General features: G+C 42.1%; 1 long non-coding RNA gene across 1 annotated transcript in view; it reads left to right on the top strand.

Annotated features, from left to right (window-relative positions):
• The window catches only part of LOC113469499, a 33,405-nt gene extending 28,685 nt beyond the window's left edge, over window positions 1-4,720 (top strand). Inside the window, exons 2-3 of the long non-coding RNA XR_003392889.1 lie at window positions 3,332-3,506; window positions 4,635-4,720. This is a non-coding gene — a long non-coding RNA (uncharacterized LOC113469499). The remainder of the gene's footprint in view (window positions 1-3,331; window positions 3,507-4,634) is intronic.
• Window positions 4,721-11,226: the final 6,506 nt, after the last annotated feature.

Below are 11,226 nucleotides of genomic sequence, written 5' to 3'. Positions count from 1 at the left end.
GGGGGGGGCTTGGGGGGCTTAAGCCCCCCCAAAGTTATCAGGGCCTCTTACACTAGATAAAATTGGATTTCAGAATAATAATCCAAAACACCATTTTTTACTTTTATCCTATAGGAAGGAAAGTAATGTAATCGGGTCAAATTTTCGATGGTCAGTTTTTAGTGCCAAAACACGTTTTGAGGTCCCTAGAGCTTAAATCCAAAGTTTCAGCCATTGGTCCGTGTCTGTGTCTGTGTGTCCGTGTGTCTGTAAACAAAATATCTCGAGAACGGTAAGAGGTAGAGACTTGAAATTTGGTATGTAGCTGTCAAATGTGACAAGGATGCGACACGAAACTTTTGGTTAGGATCGGTGCAACGGTTGGCGGCATTTTACCGCTTTTTGGCGGTTTTTGGTGTAATTTAACAATATCTCGGGAACGGTATAAGCTAGAAACTTGAAATTTGGTATGTGGTTCACTAATGTGACAAGGATGCAACACAAAACGTTTGTTTGAGATGGTTGCTGCGCTTGGCGGTATTTTTACCGCTTTTGGACAGATTTCGACCGTTTTTTGGCGGTTTTCAGCTATAGCGACAAAACGGTTAGAGATATTGTAAAAGTTAGGGTAAAAGAACACTCAAATAAGCATCATTCAATAGGATAAGGAAAGTCGTGTGATGTTCACACCAGATTTTTTTTATCGTTTTCTTTCACTCCTTGCTCCTTCTCTTCTTCTTTCTCTTTCTTCTTCTCCTTCTTCTGTTCCTCTCTTCCTTTCTCTTCAGCTTCTTCCTCATCTCCTTCTTCTTCAAATTATTATTTTTACGATTCATAAACATCGTAAGTAGTATAATTTTAAATTCGACTATATTGTCTCGGGAGGAGTAGTGGTGTGGACGAGGGGAATTTTGGGGGCATTATCCGCGAAAGTCTCTGGTTTGTAGAGAGACTTTGGGGGGTTGTGAGGTCTGTGGCCCCTGGCAATGTAAAGGTGTGTACAAAGATAGTCGACCGTCGATCGAATCACATTGATTGACGGTCGCCGACTAATCCGACTATGTGTTGACAAAGCTTAACACGTCACGCCCACAAAAGAACAAGGGGAAAAAATAATAATGGTGTTAATAAAAATTGAAGAAATGAAGACCAAATTAATGGGCCCCATTTTGAACAAAAACGGGAAGATTTTACTAAATCGAAAATTCAAGGAATCGCACTAATATGTAGCAAATCAACTAAGCAACCACACCACTGTTCTGCAAAGAAAGTACTACAAAAATTATGAGGGAATCTAAAGAAGAACATAGGAGGGACACGGATAATATGGCAGAGAAATAGAAAAGGAAGTAAGAAACTGATAAAAGTATGGAATTACAGGGGAAAAGCACAGAAAGTGAGAGAGAGAGAGAAAGAGGGAGAGAGAGAGAGAGAGAGAGAGAGAGAGAGAGAGCAGCAAAAGGAGGGTGTAAGTTTGTAGCAACTGTGGCAGAAGACGATTGTAAGATACTGTGCAACAATAATCTAGAAGTAAGAAGAGTATTAGAAGAAGTGCCAGAGAATGCTAGAAGCAGGGTCTTCAATTACACAATCTAATAGATTTTGGCGAAGCTCCAACAAAGGATAATCTATACAGCGTCATATTCAGCATTTTCTTTTAGTGGCGTATAGAGACTAGTGTTTTCCTTTATCATGTAGGTGTTCTGATAAATTTCATAAAAAATGAGACAAACTATAAGTATGAGTTAGGAGTAGTGATGAAACAAGCACACAAACTATACAAATTAGAGAAAATCTAAACTTAATAGAACTCGTCGTTATTATCTAATAATAAAATCCTAATAATATTTTTTTGGGTGCATTAGAATAGAATATACGTTTTATTTGCACATAAGATACATGAAAGTACCTACATTGTACAATGGTCAATTTCTAATCTAAATCATATAAAATTCAAAATAATTATTCTTATTTCTAGGTAGGTAATCTCTTGCTTTCAATAAGAGGTAGTATAAGTATCCCAGCATCTTAAATTTCCCACCTATACCTATCTATACTTACCTATTATGAATCTTTAAAGTTTAGGATTGGGTACTCACCAAGTATTTCTAAGTTCATACACGAGTTTCAAATTTTCAAGTACCTAATTCTCAAAGCCTTTGATCTTCAGGGGTATTATCAGAATATCCGCCCCTGGTCGTATTGTCAAAGCCTTTGATGTTCAGCATGCTATCCGCCCCTGGTCGTATTGTCAGTAGCAACACATGTTGGGTATTATCAGACATAAAAACCTTATAGTACTTCTTCCAGAAATAAGAATATAGGAGGAATATCTACATACTATATTTACTTCTAGCTAGTGCTATGTAGGGGAAGTCCGGGCAAAGTGATCTGTCCGGGAAAGGTATATGCCTACTTATATGTATGGTATGTAGGTATATATGTATAGGAAAAATAAGAACAATACAGTCGATCCTGTCTAATTTCGCCATCCAAATGACCGACGATTTTATTTCCCGCTCATCCAGGTTTCCCAATTACAAAAGTGTTTTCCAATACATTACTTCATTTGTACATTTAAAAATGAAGGGGCAATTTTTCTCCCGTTTTTCCAGGTTTCACATTTACACGAATCCCAATTTGACAGGTTTGACTGTATATCCGTGTGTATAATATTTAGATACTTCTAGTGTTATATCTACATACATAGGTTTATAGAAGACTTCCTTCTCTCTTCGATTTCGGGACGACAAGACCATAGCAGTTACAGTTCCCTCTGTCAAACCTCTTAAAATAAATAAATAAATAGGGAGGGGGCGGAGACTTTATAAACACACTGTATACTCGTATGTACAATTGTATATAGACACTATTACTATCATCTACTATGACTGTATACTCGTATGTACAATTGTATATAGACACTATTACTATCATCTACTATGACTATCACTATCATATTCTGGGTCCTAAAGTTCTCTATCTTATTATTACTTCACTATTTTGTACGCGGATTATTGTCTCACTATTGTACAACGTACAACATATTGTGCATTGTATGCACTATGCTGACTATGCCATACTACTACAAGTATTTTGCACTTGTTTAGAAACTAGACTAGACTATCATTGTTCCTTGTTAATAATGCTTGGATTGTCTCACATTAGAAGCGTAGTCGCGCAACTTTCAGTAGCGCGTAGTCGCCTGAAAAACGCATAGACCCGCGTACTCGGCTGATTAGAATCTCTATCATTTTTATAGGTTTGGTTTTTCAGGCGATTACGCTTCGACGAACCTAATGGTACACTTTCGCGACTTTCTAATTAAATTTCATTATTTCTTTGTTCTCAGGTAAGGCCTTGCTTTCAATCACATTCACCGATTCATTAAACTTTGAAACAATCCATTCTTGGAAAATTTACTCCTGACAGGCAGTCAGGATCAGGAAGGCAGGTTGCAGCCCAGGAAACTCCTGACAAGCACCTGGCGAAAACGCCGTTCAAGCATATTGAAAACCTTCTTTGTCGTAAGTTGAAAGGAACTTAATTTTAAGGACCTTACGGTTAGGGATAATTTTGTCGTCACGAAATTTGTATCGCCCTCAAAAAATGTGCCCTAAATACGACTAAGTATCCTTTTAGACAAAAGATTTGTTGTCTTTATTTAGGGCAGAGGCATTTTCCTATCCTTTGAGACAAGAAAATTTGTCTCCAAGAAGGATATAGCGACATTTCCCATCGTGAAAAGCGAAGGGAGGCGCTACGTCGCTTTATCATATTGAAGCGAGTAGAAGTGTCAGCGAGAGCAGATTAAATGAAGTATGAACTGAATATTTAAATTATGATCAACCCGAAACTTCAGCCTCCTTTCCCTCCTTTTCCCTTCCTTCCCTTTCTTCTCCTCCTTCCTAAATCACTTTCCTCAAGTGTACGTTCTTCCTTTTCCTCCTTCCCCTACATCCCTTCCCTTCATCAGTCTCTATTTCTTCCTTCTTCTTCTCCTTTCTCCTATAAATAATATCCCTTTTCTCCTTTTCCCACCGCCATTTCTTCCCCTCCTAGCTCTCTTTACCCTCCACCCTTTCCCCTCTCCTCCTTCCTGTGTTCCCTTCTCCTACATTCCCTCCCTTTCTTTCCCCTACATCCCTTCCCATTCCTTTTCTTCCTCCCCCTCTCTTTCTATTACCGTGTCGTGTTTTGTGAGGAAAATTACTTGAAAAGTCTCGTTGTATACAGGGTGTGTTCACGCGTGATTGTGTGACTAGGAGAAATTCTCGAAAACCGAGTTCTTTTATGCCATACTTTTTATGCATATTGTAGGTATTTATTATTTTAAATTTGAATGTCGAGGTAGTTACCTTGAAAGGTAGCCCACCTTTCTTGTAAGTTGTAAGAGCTTGATTGTGGGTTCGATTCCCTCCCGGGGCGAATTTTCTCCAGATAAGGTTCATTCTCGCAACGGCTGATTTTCTCCTACTACCTCTTTCAAACTCCTTCCAAAAACCTACAGTTCCCTCTCTCGAACTCCTTCAATAAAATACCTAAAATATAAATATCTAAACAATAATGATACCTAATAATAAAAAAGGAAAATTATTCGGGACACCCTGTAGATATTTTCTGATTAAAATATTTCCTTAATAAACTCTCTTCAGGAGAAATATTTGCTGAATGGGATACATCGGAGCGCAACAACATAGCATCAGCATTATGAAATATCTATCAGCATCAAATCAGCAGCATGTCAGGCCCGCATGTCAGCAGCATGTCAGGCCTGGTAGAGATCAGCATGCATCATATGCTGACTCATATCATAGAATCTGGAATTGAGTTGCCACTTTTTCCCCTCACTTTTACCATGTATTTTTACTTTTTTTGGGTACCTTTATCAGGAATCAAAAGTTAGAATAAGCTTTCTATTTTTTCCTGAAGAGATAACTGTGTAATTTAGTGAGGAACATGAAGCTCAGCAGGCGATTTCCCTTCAGCAATTGGAGTATTCCTGTAATGGAACAAGATGTGTTGAATCTTCTTTTCCAAATGCCTTGGTTCTTCTGTCAACATAGCTTTAAGTTTTCTCTTGAACGTTTGTACCGTTCTCTCAGCTTGTCCATTCGATGCAGGATGATAAGGTGCTGATGTACGATGTGCTATTCCCAACACTTTACAGAACTGCTCAAACTCTTCTGACTTGAATATAGAAGCATTATCGGTAACCAAAATGTTAGGAATTCCATTTCCAGCAAACATCCTTCGTAGCGCTGATATTGTACTTGAAGAAGTAGGTGCTTTATGGAACACTTCGACTTCAACCCATTTGGTCAACGCGTCCACTACAATGAACAATTGTTTTCCTTCAATAGGTCCAGCGAAGTCTGCATGTATTCTTTGCCAAATTTCGTTTGGTTTCTCCCACGGGTGCAGAGGTACTTTCTTCGCAACATGTGTAATTTGTACACAAGCAGGACAGGATCGAACTAAGGACTCGATATCTTTATCAATGTTCTTCCAATATACTGTAGATTTTTTGTAAAATAACCTCTGTCACAACTTATATATAGATATACAATAGACTGGATGAAAACTCAATAAAGTCGACTTTTATCTCCCTATTGAATCTACAGAAGTTTGGGGAGCTATAACTCGACAGGGAAGAGCGGTTGTGGGACTACACCCGAATTCGTCCCCCGCGGGGGACGAATTCGGCGTATATTGCTTTTTATTTCATTTATTTTTACGGTCGTTAAGTAGGGTAATACAAGTATTTTATGTCCTAAGAAATGTAGGCGCCATCGCCATGCCAAACTTATCATAATGGCTTACCTTATTTTATAATTGAGTCAATTATAAAATAAGGTAAGCCATTATCTAATTTGGGTGTCTAATATGAATCTAATTAATAATAATTCAAACTTATCATACTAGAAGGGACTGTAACAACGGAGGTCTTATCGTCCCAAAATCGAAGAAAGAAGGATAGGATAGCCCTTCTAAAAGGTATGATTCTTTACGAGCATCAAGCCCGGAAGAATCACGCTAACTGACGGGTTGGGGATCGCGATTGCCAGGTCTGATCTGAACTGTCACAAGCACCAATAGTGGCAGGTCATTTCAACCAGCAGATTCCACTCCCTAGCTCCGAGGTACTCCAGATCAGCACTTCTACGAGGTAGAAGGGATCCACCGTGTTCACACAGGTGCGAGGTGTGAACACGGGCCAACGCTGAATGGAGGGGTCCGCTGCCTTGCGGGTCTAAAAGCTCCGAGCATACTGTGTTGATGGGCAGAGTGGATTTCATCGGCACTGTCGATTGGCGCAGTATGACCGGAGCGGAAAAGGGCGAGAGAAACCACCAAAGGCTAGGGGAGAGAACCCCAACAGAAAACCTAAGGGAAGGCCACCCCGACAGAAAAACCAATTTTAAAATAATGGAAAAGTCTGTATTTGAAAACATATTACCCCAGGCGGGTAGAGAAGGAAACTTCGAATCCCGTGGCGTGGACTCCACGTCAAGACCCTGTGATTCTGGGGAGGGTCAAAGTGCAGCACCCATACCAGCTAATGCTGGAACTCACGTGGGAGAGGCCTTGGGGCAACCCGAGAACTCACCACCGTCAACCAACCTAGGGACACTGGTAGACTCATCGGCCACACCGACAGAGGCACTAGCATCCCTAGAACCCATTTCAATGGACTTTGAGGATATGCCTGGCTCTGACGTTGAGAGGCTCCTGATGTCTTCGGGAGAATCTCACTCAGAGCAAGTGGCGGATTCTCTCAAGAAGTTGAAGTTGAGAAAGAAGAAGAAGCAAGTCTCGGGCGCTCAGAGGGCGAAGAGGAAGAAAGCGAGAGAACAGGCGGCAAACACGGCGGACGCTACCAACACCACCTGTCAATCGGCTAATGCGACTGGGAAAGAGGCGCAGGCAGGATCTGAGAAATCAAATCTTGCCAGTACCTCTGGAACGGTTGCTAAGCCGGGGCAGGCAGTTGGAGGCGATACACCGAAAGCCACCAGACTCTCGGGAGCGCAAGCGAGAAAGAGACAACGAGCGAAACTCATCGCTCGGAACATCAACTCGGAACTCCAGCAACAGGGCAGATCTACTCCGGTAAAACGGAGCAGAGCTGAACTAACGCCGGAGACTCCTGAGAAAGACCAGGCTGCTAAGCGATATCGCCAGCAGGCTGCAGGGCCATCATACAGCGGAGCCACATCTGCCGTTAAGATGGCCATCACACACCCCGATCATCCAGAAGTAGAGATTACGGAAGAGCAGTCATTGCTAATCCAGGCCTCTATCATGGACTTGATCGGAGATAATTTGGGTCAAGGACTCATCAAACCAGCCTTCAGTGGAATCCGCCTAGAGGAGGGAGCAGTGATGTTGTACTGCTCAGACGGATACACTGCTGGCTGGATCAACTCCATAACTGGAGATCTGACTCCCTGGGACGGAGCTAGGCTGAAAGCAGTTTCAGCTCAAGAACTGTCCCGAGGAGTCAAGGCAATCTTCACTGCCCCCGACATCTTGAAGAAAAAGACTTCTGAGGATATCCTCCGCAAGGTGGATGGACAAAACGAAGGCCTGAGTACTTCAAAATGGAAAGTCATCAGCGCAGAAGAGCTGGAAAAAGGAAAGAGGATGGTGGTTCGGATAGATCGAGACTCATGGTCAACTATCGAAGCCAGAGGGAGACATATCAACCTCGCCTTCGGTAGAGTGCCCATAACAAGTCTCGAGAGGAAATCCAAGCCCTAGACTCCTACACCCTCTTACACCAACCAGTAGATGACGAACGTGGTACAAATAAACCTACACCACTCCAAGGCAGCAAGTGCCACACTCGCCAAAGTCATCCTGGAAAAACAAATCAAGGTAGCACTCATCCAAGAACCATACGTGGTGAAAGGAAGAGTAGCTGGACTTGGATCTACCCAAGGGACTGTCATTTATGACAGTTCCACGGAAAACCCACGCGCATGTATCTTTGTCAATAAAAACATCCATTGCTTACCATTATGGAACTATACGACAAAGGACATAGCTACTGTGAGGCTAAAACTTCAAATGAAGGATGAGAGGAAAGACTACATCTTTGCATCGTGCTATCTTCCATTTGAAGAAACTAACCCAATCTCGACGGAGCTCCAATCCCTGATAGACCATGTGGAGAGAGAACGAGTGCAGCATGTTCTTGGCATGGATGCAAACGCACATCACTACGCATGGGGAAGCAGCAACATCAACAATAGAGGTGAGTGTCTACTTAACTTTATATGTAATTATAACCTAGTTATTTTAAATGTAGGTAAAAAACCAACTTTTGTAACTAGGAACAGATCAGAGGTGCTGGATATAACCGTAGCATCTCAGGGAATGATGAGAATCATTCATAACTGGAATGTACCTGATGAAATGATCTCATCATCTGATCATCGGTACATCTTCTTCAGTATAAAGAATGACCCTGGCCCACCCACATCATATCGTAATCCCAGGAAAACTGATTGGGGGCTTTACAGAAGGCTCCTGAAAAGTGAACTGGAGGGCATGAATGGGGCTATAAAGGACAGCAGGGATCTGGATGAGACGGCACTGAGACTCCAAGGTGCCATTCTCAAAACTCTGGATAACAGCTGTCCTGTGGTCAGGAGATCTACCACCAAACAACCTGTTTGGTGGAACAAAAAACTAGACGGTCTTCGCAAGAAGACTCGACGACTCTGGAATAAAGCAAAAAGGAATGGAAATAGGGAAGCCTATTATACATCTCTCACTGCATACAACACAGAGTTAAAAAAAACCAAAAGGAGCTCCTGGAGAAAATTCTGCGAGAACATCGAAAATTTCGATGGAGCCGCGAGACTCCAGAAGCTAATGGCAAGGGACCCTTTCTTTGGAATAGGTAACATGGCCAAACCGGATGGCAGCTACACCACCAATGGTGAAGAAACCCTGGAAGTTCTGCTAAACGCCCATTTCCCTGAACATAGAAGCGCGTCCGCAGGCCCCCCTTCATCAGGCCTAAACGTAGAACTCAGATCGAGGCCTACTGAGGCGGACTGGAGGGAGGCCAAGGCGGTCGTATCTATGGAAAGGATACAGGCGGCAGTACGAACTTTCAAACCATTCAAATCACCAGGGCCAGATGGAATCTATCCAGCATTTCTGCAAGAAGGATTGGAAACTTTAACTCCGGTGCTCTGCAGACTGTTTAGAAGCAGTCTGGCTCTGAGACATATACCTATGTGCTGGAGAAATGCTAGGGTGGTCTTCTTGCCAAAGCCCGGCCGGAGAAATCTAGACCAGGCTAAGTCATACAGACCTATTACCCTATCGTCATTTCTACTCAAAACAATGGAAAGACTGATAGACTGGCGTATGGATCAGGACCCGAGGACTTTTCCTCAGAATCCAAATCAACACGCCTATCAACCAGGAAAATCTACCGAAACAGCGCTAAACGAACTGGTAAACAGGATCAAACAAGCACTGAAAAATCAGGAAATAACTGTGGCTGTCTTTTTAGACATAGCAGGTGCTTTCGATAACACCTCTATAAACGCCATCAAAGAAACTGTTACGGGAGCCAACGTAACCATTTTCGGATGGATAACACAGCTCCTAGAAACACGGAAAATATCTGCTGAAATATTTGGTTCCAGGAAGGAGATCTACGCAGCCAGAGGCTGCCCACAAGGGGGAGTCCTCTCCCCTAGGCTGTGGAATCTGGTAGCAAACAGTCTTCTCGTAGAACTAAATGATGCAGGATTCTTTACTCTTGGATATGCAGACGATTTCGTCATACTTGTCCGGGGGAAATATATAAATACATTGATGGAGCTACTGCAAAGTGCCCTGTCAATGGTAGAAAAATGGTGCAAGAGCAAGGGCTTAAAGGTAAATCCTCTCAAAACCACCATGGTACCTTTCACGAAAAAATACAAAATGGGAACCCTAGTGGCACCCATCATATTTGGTGAAAGGATCTCCATTGCAGACGATGTCAAATTTCTTGGAGTTTATTTCGACAAGAGATTAACATGGAATCTGCACATAAACAAAACCACAGCCAAAGCTAAAGCCGCTCTAAACATGGCAAGAAGGTCTGTAGGAAAAACATGGGGTCTTACTCCACAAATAACAAAGTGGATATACACTGCAATAATTAGACCCCGTATCACCTATGCATCATGTATTTGAACGTTTGTACCGTTCTCTCAGCTTGTCCATTCGATGCAGGATGATAAGGTGCTGATGTACGATGTGCTATTCCCAACACTTTACAGAACTGCTCAAACTCTTCTGACTTGAATATAGAAGCATTATCGGTAACCAAAATGTTAGGAATTCCATTTCCAGCAAACATCCTTCGTAGCGCTGATATTGTACTTGAAGAAGTAGGTGCTTTATGGAACACTTCGACTTCAACCCATTTGGTCAACGCGTCCACTACAATGAACAATTGTTTTCCTTCAATAGGTCCAGCGAAGTCTGCATGTATTCTTTGCCAAATTTCGTTTGGTTTCTCCCACGGGTGCAGAGGTACTTTCTTCGCAACATGTGTAATTTGTACACAAGCAGGACAGGATCGAACTAAGGACTCGATATCTTTATCAATGTTCTTCCAATATACTGTAGAACGAGCCAATGCCTTCATCTTGACAATACCGCAGTGTGTTTGATGAAGTTCTTGTAACACGTATTGTTGTATTGACTCGGGAATTACAACTCGCTGTCCTCGCATTATCACGCCGTTGTGCAGCGAAAACTCTGTAGAAGTACATTTTCCTGATTGGAGTTCAGTTTTCAGTTTGTTTAGTTCGCTGTCTCTTGTAGTTTCACGCACAATATCTTCCGATGTGATAGCTGTAGGTTGTGCTGTACTGAGTAGATTAACTGCACTTTCATGAATGATAAATGATTCATCCACCACGTCTGTGTGTAACAGCTTCAATGGCGCACGGGAGAAATAATCAGCAACTTGGTTCTGAGATCCAGCTCTGTACTGAATATTGTAGTCGAACTGACGTAAGAATAGAGCGTAGCGGGTTAATCTCAGGGCTGTAATAGACGGCAAATGTTTATTCGGGTTAAATATAGATTGTAACGGTCGGTTATCTGTAATCAATGTAAATTTTACTCCGTACAAATATTGGTAAAATTTCTTCACAGACCAAAATATAGCTGTCGCCTCTTTGTCTAGATGGCTGTAATTGCGTTCAGCAGCTGTTAATGTAC

The sequence above is a fragment of the Diaphorina citri genome, unplaced genomic scaffold, assembly GCF_000475195.1.
Source record: "Diaphorina citri unplaced genomic scaffold, Diaci psyllid genome assembly version 1.1 scaffold1106, whole genome shotgun sequence".
Lineage (NCBI taxonomy): Eukaryota > Metazoa > Arthropoda > Insecta > Hemiptera > Psyllidae > Diaphorina > Diaphorina citri.
The sequence above is the reverse complement of the archived record's forward strand: the minus strand, read 5'-3'. Positions and strand labels throughout refer to the sequence as shown.